General features: G+C 37.9%; 1 pseudogene; it reads left to right on the top strand.

The window, feature by feature from the left end:
• The first annotated feature begins 3,672 nt into the window (after positions 1 to 3,672).
• On the top strand, positions 3,673 to 9,764 carry LOC110301026 (olfactory receptor 7G2-like; annotated as a pseudogene).
• The last annotated feature ends 6,168 nt before the right edge of the window (positions 9,765 to 15,932 follow it).

Raw genomic sequence — 15,932 nt, 5'->3', positions numbered from 1 at the left:
TTCTTGCCCATTTAGGTTGATGCTGGATTTGGAATGCATGTAGGTCCTCTTTATTATGCTGAGATATATTCTTTACATCCTTAGTCTCTCTAGAACTTTTATCATAAAGTGTCATTTAATTTTCTTAAAAACCTTTTTTTCCATCTAATGAGATAATCATGTAGTTTTATATTTCTGTTGTTTCTTAATGTGGTAGATTATTTATTTATATATGTTGAATAACCCTTGTATCTCTGGGCTGAAACCTACTTTATCATGGTCGCTGATTGCTTTGATGAATTATTGGATTCAGTTTGCAAGTATTTTCTTTTTCTTTTCAATTTAATTATTTTAAAGAGTATTTTCACTCTTCTTTCTGTTTCTATTTTGTGGAATAATTTGAGCAGTATTGGCACTAAATCTTTGAAATAATAATGGAATTCTATGCTAAAACAATCTGTATCTGGTCCATTTTTGTTGGGAAACATCTACTGTTGGTTTATATTTCACTAGGTGTTAATAGGTCTGTTTAAATGCCTTATCTATTTTTTATATAAAATTTTCTAAGTGGTATATAACAATTACCCATTTCTTTTAGATTTTACAATTTGAAGTTCAGATTTTCATTACTTTCTGATTAAATGGATTTCCTTGCTATCTGTTTTTATATACCACGTTTTACTTTTAATTTTGTTCACTTACATATTCTCTCTCCTTATAGTTTATTTTCTTAAAGATATGTAATCATATTGATTTTCTTAAAGAACCATTCTCTGCTTCATTGGTTTTCTTTGTTTATTTGTTTGGTTGCTTGGGCATATATATGTGTTAGTGTGCAACAGAGAGAGAGAGAGAGAGAGAGAGAGAGAGAGAGAGAGAGAGAGAGAGAGAGAGAGAGAGAGAGAGAGAGAGAAAGAGAGAGAGAGAGAGTTGTTTTGTTTTGTTTTGAAACAAGATTTCTCTTTTTAACAGTTCTATCTGTCCTAGAACTCATATTGTAGACTTGGCTGGCCTCAAATCCACAGAGATTTGTCTGTATCTGTCTCTTGTGTGCAGGGATTTAAATGTGCACCAACATCCAAGTTTGTTTTTATTTTATTTTCTTCTGTTTTTTTTTCCTTTTCTTTTTTCCCCATTTCTTGGTTCTTTCCTCCTTTCCTCCTTTCTCCCTTTCTCCCTTTCTCTCTCTTTCTCTCTCTCTCTCTCTCTCTCTCTCTCTCTCTCTCTCTCTCTCTCTCTCTCTCTCTCTCTCTCTCTCTCTCTCTCTCTCCCCTCTCTCCCTCTTTCTTCTTCATCTTCTTCCTCTTCTTCTTCTTCTTCTTCTTCTTCTTCTTCTTCTTCTTCTTCTTCTTCTTCTTCTTCTTCTTTATTTTAATAAACCTCCCCACAAATATCCTCTGTTTTGAATTACTTTGGCTTAAATGATACTGATGTTTGAGGTATCTTTTAACATTATGCATCTGAATAAGCATACCTCCAAGATGGAAGGATTCAACTTCAAGGGGAGTTGCTACTAAACAGTAGGTTTTTTACCTACAGTCTATGAGTTTTGTAGCCAAGGGTGAAACATGTCTACAATATCCAGCATGAAGCCTATCCTATGCCCACCTGAACAAATATCTAAGAGAGGTTTTTGGTACCATCATAAGTAGTTTTACCATTATTGCAGCAGTGGGCACTTTGGTTTAGCAAGTCCATATTATAACATTCAAAGTCTACTATTCGATTATATTACTTTATTTTCTATATTATCTTTAATTTATATTAAATTTAGCCAGAAGTCAGCCAGTCTGTTCAAGAATGAGTTATGCATGTCTAGAAAGAAATGTGTGTGGTGTCTTCATCCAAAGCCTTACCATCAGATCCTGTGCCACAGCGCTCCATATCCAAATAACATTCAGAGAGAGCTGGCCTCCCAGGAATGAAGAAATACCTGTGAGCACAGGTAAGACCACCATTTCTTCTCTGAGGGATCCACCCAGAGCCCTTAGGACACTGGAAATGAGAAGAAACCTGGGACAGGATCCTTACAGTTTCTGTCTGTACTCAGAAATGATCCTATGCCACAGCACCCATTGCTGATCTTGTGCAACAGCACTCTATACCCAAATACCATCAGGAAAGTGTTAGTCCCCCAGAAGGCTGACACACCTGTGCGCACAGGTAAGACTACCACTTCTACTCAAATTCCTGGCATAAATGGGACCTTACTGGATTCATCAAGATACAGAAACCAAGGAACAGACAGTGACAGAATACTTCTGGTTTCCATATGAGTCCTGGAGTTGACCCTGTGACACAGTAAACCATAATCAAATTCCTCCTGGAGATAACTGGTCCCTCAGAAGTACTGACACACAGTCTTGCAGGAGAGACAAGCCATAGTCAGAGACAGCAAGACCAGCTAACACAAGAGATAACCAGATGTCCAGAAGCAAGGGCAAGAACATACGCAACAGAAACCAAGGCTACTTGGCAACAACAGAACCAAGTACTCCTACTACAGTGATCCCTGGATACCCGAACCCACCACAAAAGCAAGACTGATTTACAATCACATCTCATGATGATGATTGAGGATTTTAAGTAGGACATAAATAACTCCCTTAAAGAAATACAGGAGAACACAGGTAAAGAGCTAGAATCCTTTAATGAGGAAACACAAAAAAATCCCTTAAAGAATTGCAGGAAAATACTACCAAACAAGTGAAGGAATTGAACAAAACCATCCAAGATCTAAAATTGGAAGTAGAAACAATAAAGGAATCAAAAGGGAAACAACTCTGGAGATAGAAAAACCTATGAAACTAAACAAGCAAGTGAAAGATCTATAGGACAAGATCATCAAGTCGCTGAAAAAAGAAATCAAAGATCTCAGAAGATGGAAAGATATCCCATGCTAATGGATTGTCAGGATTAATATAATAAAAATGAAACACCCCCATAGAAACAGTGTAAGGGAGGACAGGATAGGGAGTTTCTGAGGGTGAACGGGAAAGGGGATTACATTTGAAATGTAAATAAATAAAACATCCAATAAGAACTATTAAAATATGAAAAAATAATAATTTTGAGAAAAAAAGAAAGAAAGAAAACCTAGAAAGAGATCAGGCGTCATATAAGCAAGCATTACCAACAGAATACAAGAGATAGAGAGAATCTCAGGTGCAGAAGATACCATAGAAAACACTGAGACAAGAGTCAAAGAAAATGCAAAATGCAAAAAGGCCCTAACCAAAAACATCAAGGAAATCCAGGACACAATGATAGGACCAAACCTAAGGATAATTCATATAGAAGAGAGTGAAGATTCCCAACTTAAAGGGCCAGTAAATATCTTCAACAAAATTATAAGAAAAAACAAAACAAACAAACAAACAAACAAAAAACTTCCCTAACCTAAAGAAAGAGATGCCCATGAACATACAAGAAGAGTCTACAGGACTCCAAATGAATTGAACCAGAAGAAAATTTCCCCCTGTCAAATAATAGTCAAAACACAAAATGTGTGTGTTTTCATACATATATTTGGAAGCAGTTTTGAGAGTCTACTATGGGCTATAGGTATACTGACTAAGCAATGAATGGTGATGTTTTAATAGGTATGTTTTTACCAAAGACTCACGTGATAAGGCTACATAATCTGATTTTAATTGAATTTTACTTTGTATTTTCAGTGCTCTTACTGGCAAGATGCAATTCAGAAACCAAACAGCTTTTTTTTTTTTAGAATTTCATCTCCTTGGACTTACAAATGATCCTGAACTAGAGCCCCTAATATATGGTATTATTTACGTGCAGATATCTTATCATAATTCTGGGAAACATAGTCATCCTCCTGGCGATCTTCTCAGATTCCCACCTCCACCCCCCTCTGTGCTACCTTTTATCTATTAATGACTTGTGTTCAAGCACAAGCACTATCACCAAAATGTTGGTGAATGGTCAAGCACAGAATAACAAAATCAGTTATATACAATGCATTTCTCAAATATACTTTGTCTGAGTTTTCAGTGGTATGGTGTAGCTGCCTGCAACCACGTGAACTGGGTTCCCCTGAAAGGGAGGCTGGAGCTGAAAGAGATCAGATGGCAAGAAAAGAATGAGGCCAAGACAAACCTTTCCGTTCAAAGCCTCTGAAGTTTACTGAGAGTCTTTGCTTATACAGAGGGTAGGCCCATCCCTCACCAGTCCATTCTTGGTGCCTGGAACCAGCCTGTAGGCGATCTACAGGGTGTGTCTCGAGAACATCTCAAGGACCTTTCAGCAGGAAGCAGAGTCTTGTAGAAGAGCAAGTATAGCCATCAAGGTGAGAAGGCTCTACCCTAGGTAATCTCCTTCTTAGTGGCAGCAAGGTCAAAGACTGGATCAGCCTGCTTCAAGGTTGAGGGAGGCTAAAATTCCTTCCTAAATATATAATAAAAATTAGCTGAACTGAGACATAAAATTTATTTATGATCCATAGTTCTGCCTGGGAGTTATGGTGTCTGGTGGCTGTGCCTGGCTTGGGGACTCAGATTTTCCAGAACTATTCTTATCCATCAAGGAGAATATATGCAGCTTGTTTGTGTTTATTTTGCACAAACATGGCTCTGTGGTGTATTATTAATAAACAACGGCCTCTTAGCATATACCTCTGTCTTAGATTGATATAGTTCTGAAATCTGGTTGCCAGTCATTGACTTACCGATTCTCATAGCACACCTTGCTCCCAAATCAGACCAAAGCCACAATATATACTTAAAATGCTTCTTCATATCAATGAATTTCTGCCACCTGCTTTTGCTGGAGGTGAGCTGTACGCTTTCTGAAAACAGGCTGTAAGGCATTGACTGACCTGCTTGAAAAACAAGGTTGAGACAGTTGAAAAACAGGATAAAAACTTCTTTGGAGATGTTCAGGTACTCTATTTAGTTGCAAATTATCAACAATTAAGCTTAGACTCTGACTTCCCAGTGTAGGAGAGATGACTTTGAGAATCAACAGAAAGGCTGTACATTCTCTGGAAATGGAGGCTCTACTCCAAATTAACTCTTCCAGCTAAAAGAGGTTTTTAGACATCATCAAGATTAGAATCATACTTACTAGAGGATTCAAGATCTGTGTCCACTTGAGGAACCAATCTTTCAGGCAGTCATCGTGCTCCATCTTCTTTTTGTGAAAAAAGGCAGACAGAACCTCTTCCCCAAATTAAAACAGGGTCTGGACCATTCCACATATTAGTTATTGGGTCCCACCATTTAACCATGGCATAAGAACTGGAAGTAACTGGATGCCAATGGCGATCTGTTGCAGACTGACCTTTAATGTCAGTTTGCAAAAAATTTAAAATGAATAAGACAAAAGCAAGATGTGCTTTGGTGACCTTGGGGGTATAATTGCACCTGTTTTGTTTCTAAAAGCCAATTTTTCAGAGTGCCATGAGCACGTTCAACAATTTCTTGTCCCATGGGGTTATAAGGAATTCCAGCTTTATGTCTGATACCATATTCCTACAAAATGAAATAAAATTTTTGCCAGTATAGGATGGCCCATTATCTGTCTTAATGACTTTAGGCAATCCCATAGCATTATAGGCTTGTAAACAATGATCAGTTACATTTCTAGAGGCCTCTCCCATATGTAGAGAAGCAAAAAGAAATCCTGAACACATGTCAATACAAACATGTATATATTTTAATTTTTCAAATTCTGCATAATGAGTTACATCCATTTGCCAAATATGCTTGGGCATAAGACCTCGTGAATTAACTCCTAAATACAGAACTGGAGATAATGTAATACATTTAGAGCATTATTTTACAATCATTCTTGCCTGCTCTTTAGTGATCTCGTGTCAGAGCCTTAATGTACGGCTAGAGAAATGAAATTTATCATGATCACGTCTAGCCAATGCAACAGGATCTGAAATTAAGGCCTCTCCTATTAGAGCCCTGTCAATGAAATCATTGCCTACAGCTAAAGGTCCAGGAAGACCAAATGAGCTCCGACCAATATAAAACGGATGTTTTTGAGCAAGAATGATGTTTTGCAATTGTGAAAACAGAGATCCTGCTGGCATATTGAAGTTAAATGTACTACAAGTCTCCAATAAGGGAATTGATTGTGGAACATATAAACTATCAGAAAAATATTAAAAGCATCATTTACAGACTGAAAAACATTCAATAGGGCTGTCAGCTCTGCTAACTGAGCTGAGAGGCCAGGAGTCTCTGTGACTACCTGTTGATTACTCATGAGATATCCAGCTTACCCTTTAGAGGAGCCATCAGTAAAAATCAAAAGAGCATTAGACAAATGCTGTAAAGAGGTCATATTTGGAAATATCACCTCATGTACATTTATAAACTTTATCAGCCTATCTTGAGGATAATAATTATCTATAGTTCCTATAAATCCTATTTGAGGAAACAACCAATCTGTCCTGTGCTGCTTCAGCCAAGTATCTTGATCTACACTATAAGGCTGAACAATGATATCTGGTTCTTTTCCAAAATAAGTTAGTGCCTGCTTTCTTCCAAGTATGATCATCTAAGCTACTGCTTCATAATATGGCAGGATATTACGTTTAACAAATATTACATGAAAAATCTGGATGGTAGCAGATGTAAAGGAACTAAGACAAGTTGAGCAATTCTTTGATTAGCAGGTACAGTTATAACACATGAGGGGAAGCAGCCATGATTTTAATCTCTCCCTCATAATCATTATTTACAACACATGGATAAATAGAACTGCTTCATCCTAAAAGTAATCCACAAGTTTCTGCAGTTAGAGGTCAAAAAACTCCTTTATGTAGAGTTCGAATTCCCATTTCTGGGGTTAATACTGCATGGGTGGTGGAACAGTGGTCCAATCCTGCACTTCCTGGGGTTGCCCTGACAAGTTCAAAAATGATTTCGTTGGCTGTGCAGCAGCTTCATGGCCCCATAAGATGCTTGCTGTGGGTATCTCAGGGCCTGAGGCTGGCCTCTCCTCTTGTTTCCTGGCAATGGAAGGCCTTGAATGTCTGTCTTGGATTTACATTCCCTAACCCAATGGTTGCCCTTCCTGCATGGAGGGCAAACTCGTGGAGCACAGCCTGCTTGCCGACTCTCAGCACCTCTACTCTTAAGATAAACATTTTTAAAATGACCCAGACTTCCACACTTAAAACGTGCATTATTCCCTTGTTGCAAAGCAGCAGCCAAGGCCAAACCCTGATTATATGATGGCCTAATCTCTGCACAAAGCCAGATATATCCTGCTAAGTCTGTCTGTCCTTCTGGGGCTAAATAGTGGTGCAACATGCTGCTTTAGCATTCTCATAAGTCAATTGCATAATGAAAAGAATTCCTGTTTGAGAATCTCCAAGAATTCTACTGGCTGCTTTCAATAGCCTATCCACAAAGTCCTCGTAAAGCTCATCAGGACCCTGCTGAATGCTGGCTAAACTTCCACCAAGATCCCCTTTAGTTGGTAACTGATTCCAAGCGTAGCGAGCAGCCATAGCAACCTGCATGTACACTCCAACAGGAAACCCAATCTGATTAGCATTCCTTTCATATTGACCTTCTCCTAAAAGCATGTTAACATCCCAGTCTGGATTACCTGTTTGAGCATTCAAAGTGGCTTTCTTACTGGCTTCTTACCATTCAGAATTCGAAAGCAAGACATCTCTTCCTGACAGAATAGCCTTATATAGAGTCTTCCAATCTTGGGGGGTTAAATGTGACTCCATGACAATATCCAATAATGCTTGTGTGAAAGGAACTGTAGGGCCATATTGTGCAACAGCTGATTTTAACTCCTTTGTCACCCTGAACTCCATAGTCTGGTATTGTCTGATGCTATTATCTTTCTGATCAATTATCTCAACTATAGGAAAGTATCTTGCCCTTTCCCATGAGCCTTGACTCACAGCTCTTTCTAGTGGAGATTGGTACATTTCAGAATAGCTGTTATTCCCTGTATTTGACACCTGTTTTAGCTCCTGAAGCTCATTAGTCAATTTCTGCAACTTGATTTCAAACTCTAATTTACTTAGTTGCATATCCATATGAGTAGCATCTCCTATAGTGGAGGCCATAAGTGGAGCAGGATGTTCACAAGGAGGCCAATCCTAACCAAAATATTTGGCGGCTCCTTTTTCTGAATGATCTTCCTTGTCTAATGTTATCTCATCATCAGAATCTCTGTATCTTTCTTTAATTTAGGGTTGAGAGGGCCCTCTTCTGAGAAAGTTCTATCTGGCAGGTGTTCTTCCTGAGATTCTCCAAACTCTGCCTGGGTACTATCTGATGCCTGCGAGGTCTCTTCATCAATAGCATCTTTTACAAGCGCCCAGAGGCAGAGGGTGAAATTATCTGCCTGGGTATTTCTTAGAGCTTCTCCAATTCTCTCCCAAGTTCTCTTATCTAAAGTTTTTTCTTTTTTGAACCATGGGCAGCAAGAATCTATCTGATCTGAGAAATCTTCTAACAATTGTTTTTCAAACCCTACTCTCGCCTGAAGCAGCTCTTGGAGGCTGCAGACAAATGCCTGTTTAGAATTCTCTGATCCCATTTTCTGCTGACCACCCCTAAGTGGAATCAGTGCCGGGTCAACACTGTCCCAACTTAGCCTGTATCCTATTGCACCTACAGCAACAATTTAGAAAAGATGAAGTTTAAAGCCAGCGCTAGCATGGATACCTGTTGCTCATTGTGCTCGATATGATCTTCTTGTTCTTCCCTTCTCATGGAGCTCCACATAAGACAGCCTTCTCTCAGTCTGTCCTGCTGTGTTCAGGCCCCACATTCTGGGTGCCACCTGTAGCCACCTGTGGCCACATGAACTGGGTTCCCCTGAAAGGCTGGCTGGGGCTGAAAGAGATCAGATGGCTAGAAAAGAATGAGGCCAAGACAAACCTTTCTGTTCAAAGCCTCTGAAGTTTACTGAGAGTCTGTGCTTATAAAGAGGGTGGGCCCATTCCCAGCCAGCCCATTCCCAGCCAGCCCATTCTTGGCGCCTGGAGCCAGCCCATAGGCAATCTACGTGGTGTGTCTCAAGAACGTCTCAAGGACCTTTCAGCAGGAAGCAGAGTCTTGTAGAAGAGCAAGTAGAGCCATCAAGGTGAGAAGGCTCTACCCTAGGTAATCTCCTTCTTAGTGGTAGCAAGGTCAAAGTCTGGATCAGCCTGCTTCAAAGGTGAGGGATGATACAGTATGGAAAATTTTCTCTTTGCAGTAATGACCTATGATCGTTATGTGAACATTTGTAAACCCCTGAGTTATACAGTCACCAAGAATCCTGGTTGTTGTGCCCTCTTTGCTCTTCTCTGCCTTTCATTTAACATTAAAGATGCTCTGGTCCACAGTCTGATGGTGTTGCAACTGTCTTTCTGCACAAACTTGGAAATACATAATTTCTTCTGTGAACTTGCTCAGATCCTAAATCTTGCCTGTTTTGATCCCTTCATTAATAACTTACTTATACTTGTTGCAGTTTTCATATTTATGAGTGGTCAGTTCTGTGGAGTCATCTTTTCATATATTTACATTTTGTTGTCAGTCTTGAGAATGACATCCCAAACAGGAAAGAAAAACGGCTTTTCCACTTGTGCATCTCATATGTCTGTTGTATTCTTGTTCTATGGATCCTGTCTTGGTGTGTATTTCAGCTCCTCAGTAGCTGAATTTACAAGACATTCAGCAGTGTCAGTGATGTACACTGTAGACCCTCAGATGCTGAACCACTTTATCTACAGTCTAAGGAATAGAGACATGAAGAAAGCCTTTCAGAAATTCACTGGTTGGACATCTTAGGTTCGCCTCTGTGTTCACTGATATAAATGAGGAACTTTGAGAAATTAAATAAGTATGCACTCCATACATGTAAAAATGAGTGAGCATATTACTGTTATATGTTTATAAAAGGCATATATAAAATGATCACTAAGTGTAATTTAACTTGTTTTCAACATGTTAGCTTTGTTATGTTTCATGAAATATTTCAGTCATTTTTCCACACTTTATTTCTTATAAGACATATTTATGGATTGTAGTCACAATTCTAATTTAATAAATATTCTCTGTTCAATTTTTAGATTAATATAAGACTGGCAATGTGGATAGGCATGGACAGTACTAAATAAGTACTACATGTAAAGAGTAGACTAAAGGTACTTACAGCATGAACAGGACTTGGAGTTTTGAAGAGTTAGCCAGGGATAGGCGGAAGATTACCTATTCCAATAGTTATTGATAATACTATTTATTTTAAAAGAAGTCTACTCATTATATGCAGTGCATTTACTCATAAAATTTTCATGCTTAGAAACTCTCAGTGATATTTAGACAGATGTACCTTTTAACTTAACACTGACAATTTCATCAGTCCAATAAGAAACATATTAAGTAATATAGATTATATTGGTAAAAAAAATTTTCATGTAATTTCATTTTATAAATTTTCCTTGTGAGTAGAACTATCTCACTAATTAGTTGTATCCTAAAGTGTTCTCAAAGTCTCTTGTTTGTGGAGTGGCTTGGCTCCCCTTATGCTGTGAGAGAAAATTAAAACAATAAAAGAATAGTTCTAGAGTAAAAGTATTGTGACCTTGAGAACAGTTCAAAGATGATTTTTTTCCAACACATATTGTAGTCTTTATATCATGGTATAAAAAATGGTCACAGTGGGGCAGTGACTCCAGTGGAAACATATGTATGGAGATAAAACTCAATTGGGCACCTTGTCTGAACATTTTAATTTTTCCAATTGATTTTTGTTAAAAGTCTTTAGCACACAATTTGATTTATGATATCTGTTACTATTTATATTTGTGATCCTCATCCAAAGAGTCATTTTCTCTTTATGTTTCTTTTCTATGGGAAGCTTCATTATACATGACTGCCTTAGTAGATCTTTTACAGTCAATTTTTTTTACTATAATAATACCTAATATTTTAAAGTCAATTAACTGAACAGAAAATTCATAAATTTAGACAAGGATGATGCATTTAACCCATAGATTTCCACAACTTTGCAATTATTGAGAAATCAGAAACATTACAGAATATTTCTTAAACTGTTATGTCCCCAAATATTTTTCTAAAAGAGATCAATTTTCAAAACACTTACATAGCATAAAAATATAAATGATTACAATAGATGAAAAAAATCTGTTTACCATAATTTCAGATCTACTTCAATTAATATATATCTGTATTAATTTAAAAGATAAAAATGATCTTTATGTTAATAAAATGTGCTTTAAGTATACTATACTTAGTATATTCTAAGAAGTGTTCTGTATGCAATAGTTCACTTGGGAAGTATAAAAGTGTATCTCTAAAGAATATGAGATTTGCTTTCATAATAATTTGTGTGTATTAGTTGCTTTTATTGTTATATCTTATTTTTATTAGATATTTTATTTATTTACATTTCAAATGTTATTCCCTTTCCTGTTTGCTCTCCCCTTGAACCTGTAATGGTGCCCCCCCACACCCACTCTTTCCTCCCTGCCCACGTATTCACCCATATTGGGGTATCAAGCATTCACAGGACCAGTGGCCTCTTCTCCCTTTGATGGTTAAGAAGACCCTCCTCTGCCACATATGCAGCTGAAGCAATGGGTTGCTCCATATGTGCACTTTGGTTTGTGGTTTAGACCTTGGCAACTAGGGGGTGGTCTTGTTGGTTAATATTGTTGTTCTTCCTATGGGGTTCCAAACCCTTTCAGCTCCTTTAGTCCTTTTTATAACTGCTCCATTAGGAACTCCTTGCTCAGTCCCATAGTTGGCTGCAAGCATCAACCTCAGTATTTGTCAGGCACTGGCAGAGCCTTTCAGGACTCTAGCCTATCAGGCTAGAGTCAGCAAGCATTTCATTGCATTTGCCACAGTATCTGGGTTTAGTGTCTATACATGGGATGGATCACAAAGTGAGGAAGTCTCTGGATGGCCTTTCCTTCAGTCTCTGACACGTATTTTGTCTTTATATTTGTACCCATGAGCATTTTCCCCCTTCTAAGAAGAACTGAAGAAGCCATACTCTGTTCTTCCCTCTTCTTGAGCTCCATGTGGTCTGTGAATTGTATCTTGGGGATTCCATGCTTTGGGGCTAATATCCACTTATCAGCGAGTGCATACCATGTGTGTACTTATGTAACTGGTTACCTCACTCAGGATAATTTCTAGTTTCATCCATTTGCCTAAGAATATCATGAACTCATTGTTTTTAGTGGCTGAGTAGTACTACATGGTGTAAATGTATCACATTTTCTGTATCTATTCTTCTATTAAAGGACAACTGAGTTATTTCCAGCTTCTGGCTATTATAAACAAGGCTGCTATGAATGAGGTAGTGCATGTGTCCTTGTTCTTTGTTGGAGCATCTTTTAGGTATATTCCCAGGAGTGGTATAACCAGGTCCTAAGGTTATACGTTGTTCAATTTTTTAAAGGAACCTCCAGACTGATATCCAGACCGGTTGTACCAGCTTGTAATCCCACCAACTGTGTAGGAATATTCCTTTTTCTTTCCTGTTTTTTAATTACATATCTTCTTTATTTACATTTCAAATGCTATCCACTTTCCTAGTTTCCTCTCCAGAACTCCCCTAAATTTTCCACCCTCCCCCTGCTCCCAAACTCACCCACATCTGCTTCCTGGCTCTGGCATTTCCCTATATTAGGGCATATATCACAAGACCAAGGGCCTCTTCTCTCATTGATGGCCAACTAGGCCATCCTGTACTACAGATGCAGGTAGAAACACAAGCTCTGTGAGTACTGGTTAGTACATATTGTTGTTCCTCCTATAGGGTTGCAGACACCTTCAGAACCTTGGGTTATTTCTCTAGCTCCATCACTGGGGACCCTGTGTTCCATTCAATAGATAACTGTGAGCATCTACTTCTATATTTGCCAAGTATTGGCATAGCCTTACAGGAGACAGCTATATCAGAGTCCTACAACAAAACTTTGGCATATGCAACTGTGTCTGGGTTTGTGGTTGTTTAAGGGATGGAACCTGGGTTAGGCAGTCTCTGGATTGCCTTCCTTCATTCTCAGCTTTAAAATTTGTCTCTGTAACTCCTTCCATAGGTATTTTGTTTCCCCTTCTAAGAAGTAACTTATAGAGTATCCATATTTTGGTCTTCCTTCTTCCTGAGTTTCATGTGTTTTACAAATTGTATCTTGGGTATTCTAAGTTTCTGGGCTAATATCCATTTATCAGTGAGTGCATATCATGTATGATCTATTGTGTTTGGGTTACCTCACTCAGGATGATATCCTCCAGATCCATCCATTTGCCTAAGAATTTCATGAATACCTTGTTTTTTAATTGTTGAGTAGTACTCCACTGTGAAAATGTTAACATTTTCTAAATCAATTTCTCAGTTGAGGAACATCTGGGTTCTTTCCAGATCTTGGCTATTATATATATATAAAAGCTGCTATGAATATAGTGGAGCATGTTTCCTAATTACAATTTGGAACATATTCTGGCTATATTTCCAGAAGTGGTATTGCATGATCTTCCAGTAGTACTATGTCCAATTTTCTGAGGAACTGCCAAACTGATTTCCAGAGTGGTTGTACCAGCTTACAATCACACCAGCAATGGAAAAGTGTTCCTCTTTCTCCAAATCCAAGTCAGCATCTGCTGTCAACTTAATTTTTTGATCCTAGCCATTCTGACTGGTGTGAGGTTGAATCTCAGGGTTGTTTTGATTTGCATTCCCCTGGTGATTAAGGATCATTTAACATTTTTTCATGTGCTTCTCAGCTATTTGATATTCCTCAGTTGAGAACTCTTTGTTCACCTCTACACACCAATTTTTTATAGGGTTATTTGATTTTCTGGAGTCCAACTTTTTGATTTCTTTATATATTTTGGATAGTAGTCCCATATCAGATTTAGAATTGGTAAAGATGTTTTCCCAATTAGTTCGTGACCTTTTTGTCTTATTGACAGTGTTCTTTGCCTTACAGAAGCTTAGCAATTTTATGAGGTCCCATTTGTAAATCATGATCTTACAGCACAAGCCATTGCTGTTGTGTTCAAGAAATTTTCCCCTGTACCCATATGTTCAAGGCTATTCCCCGTATAAGTTTCAGTTTCTCTTGTTTTATGTGGAGATCCTTGATCTACCTAGACTTTAGCATACCTAGACTTTAGCATCTCTTACAAGGAGATAAGAATGGATCAATTCACATTCTTCTACATGCTTACTGCAGGTTGAGTCAGAACCATTTGTTGAAAATGCTGAATTTTTTCCACTGGATGGTTTTAACACATGCCAGCCCAGGCTACCCTACCCAGCAAAACTCTCAATTACCTAAAAGGGTAAAACCAAATTATTCCAAGACAAAACCAACTTCACACAATATTTTTCCATGAATCCAGCCTTTCAAAGGATAATAAAGGGAAAACAACAACACAAAGTTGGAAACTATATCCTAGAAAAAGCAAGAAGGTAATCCTTCAACAAATTTAAAAGAAGACAGCCACAAGAACAGAATCACAACTTTAACAACAAAAATAATAGGAAGCAAGAATTACTTTTCTTTGATTTCTCTTAACATCAATGAACTCAATTCCCCAATAAAAAGACATAGACTAATAGAATGGCTACACAATCAGGACCCAACATTTTGCTGCTTACAGGAAACCCACCTCAGGGACAAAGACAGACACTACCTCAGAGTGAAAGGGTAGAAAAAAAATTTCCAGGCAAATGGTCCAAAGAAACAAGCTGGAGTAGCCATTCTAATATCAAATAAAATTGACTTCCAACCCAAAGTTATCAAAAAAAAAAAAAAAAAAAGGAGGGGGCATTTCATACTCATCAAAAGTAAAATCTACGAAGATGAACTCTCAATTCTAAATATCTATGCTAAACATGGAAGGGCAGTCACATTCACCAAAGAAACTTTAGGAAAGCTGAAAGGACACTTTGCTCCTCACACAATAATAGTGGGAGACTTGAACACCCCACTCTCACTAATGGACAGATCTTGGAAATAGAAACTAAACAGAGACAGAGTGAAACTATCAAAAGTTATGAAACAAATGGATTTAATAGATATCTACAGAACATTTTATCCTGAAATAAAAGGATATACCTTCTTCTCAGTACCTCCTGGTATCTCCTCCAAAATTGACCATATGATCGGTCAAAAAACAGGCCTCAACAGATACAAAAATAATGAAATTATCCCATGCATCCTATCAGATCACCATGGACTAAGGCTGATCTTCAATAACAGAATAAATAATAGAAAGCCAATATTCATGTGGAAATGGAACAACACTCTACTCAGTGATACCTTGGTCTAGGAAGAAATAAAGAAAGAAATTTAAGAATTTTTGAGTTTAATGAAAATGAAGCCACAGTATCCCCAAACTTATGGGACACAATGATGAGAGTCCTAAGAGGAAAACTCATAGACCTGAGTGCCTCCAAAAAAAACCTAGAGAGAGCACACACTAGCAGCCTGACAGCACACCTAGAACCTCTAGAAAGAAAGGAAGCAAATTCACTCAAGAGGAGTAGACTGCAGGAAATAATCAAACTTAGGGCTGGAATCAACCAAGTGGAAACAAAAAGAACTATTCAGAGTATCAACCAAACCAGGAGCTGGTGCTTGGAGAAAATCAACAAGATAGATAAACCCTTAGACAGACTAACTAGAGGGCACAGGGACAGTATTCTAATTAACCCAATCAGAAATGAAAAATAGATATAACAACAGAGCATGGGGAAATCCAAAACATCATCAGATCCTACTACAAAAGTCTATACTCAGCAAAACTGGAAAACCTGGATAAAATGGACAACTTCCTAGACAGATACCAGGTAGCAAAGTTAAATAGAAATCAGATTAATGACCTAAACAGTCCCATCTCCCCTAAAGAAATAGAAGCAGTCATTAATAGTCTCCCAACCAAAAAAAGCCCAGGATAAGATGCGTTTAGTGCGTT

Source organism: Mus caroli, unplaced genomic scaffold (assembly GCF_978045245.1).
Source record: "Mus caroli unplaced genomic scaffold, Mus_caroli_1 scaffold_11, whole genome shotgun sequence".
NCBI classification, from domain to species: Eukaryota; Metazoa; Chordata; class Mammalia; order Rodentia; family Muridae; genus Mus; species Mus caroli.
The sequence above is the reverse complement of the archived record's forward strand: the minus strand, read 5'-3'. Positions and strand labels throughout refer to the sequence as shown.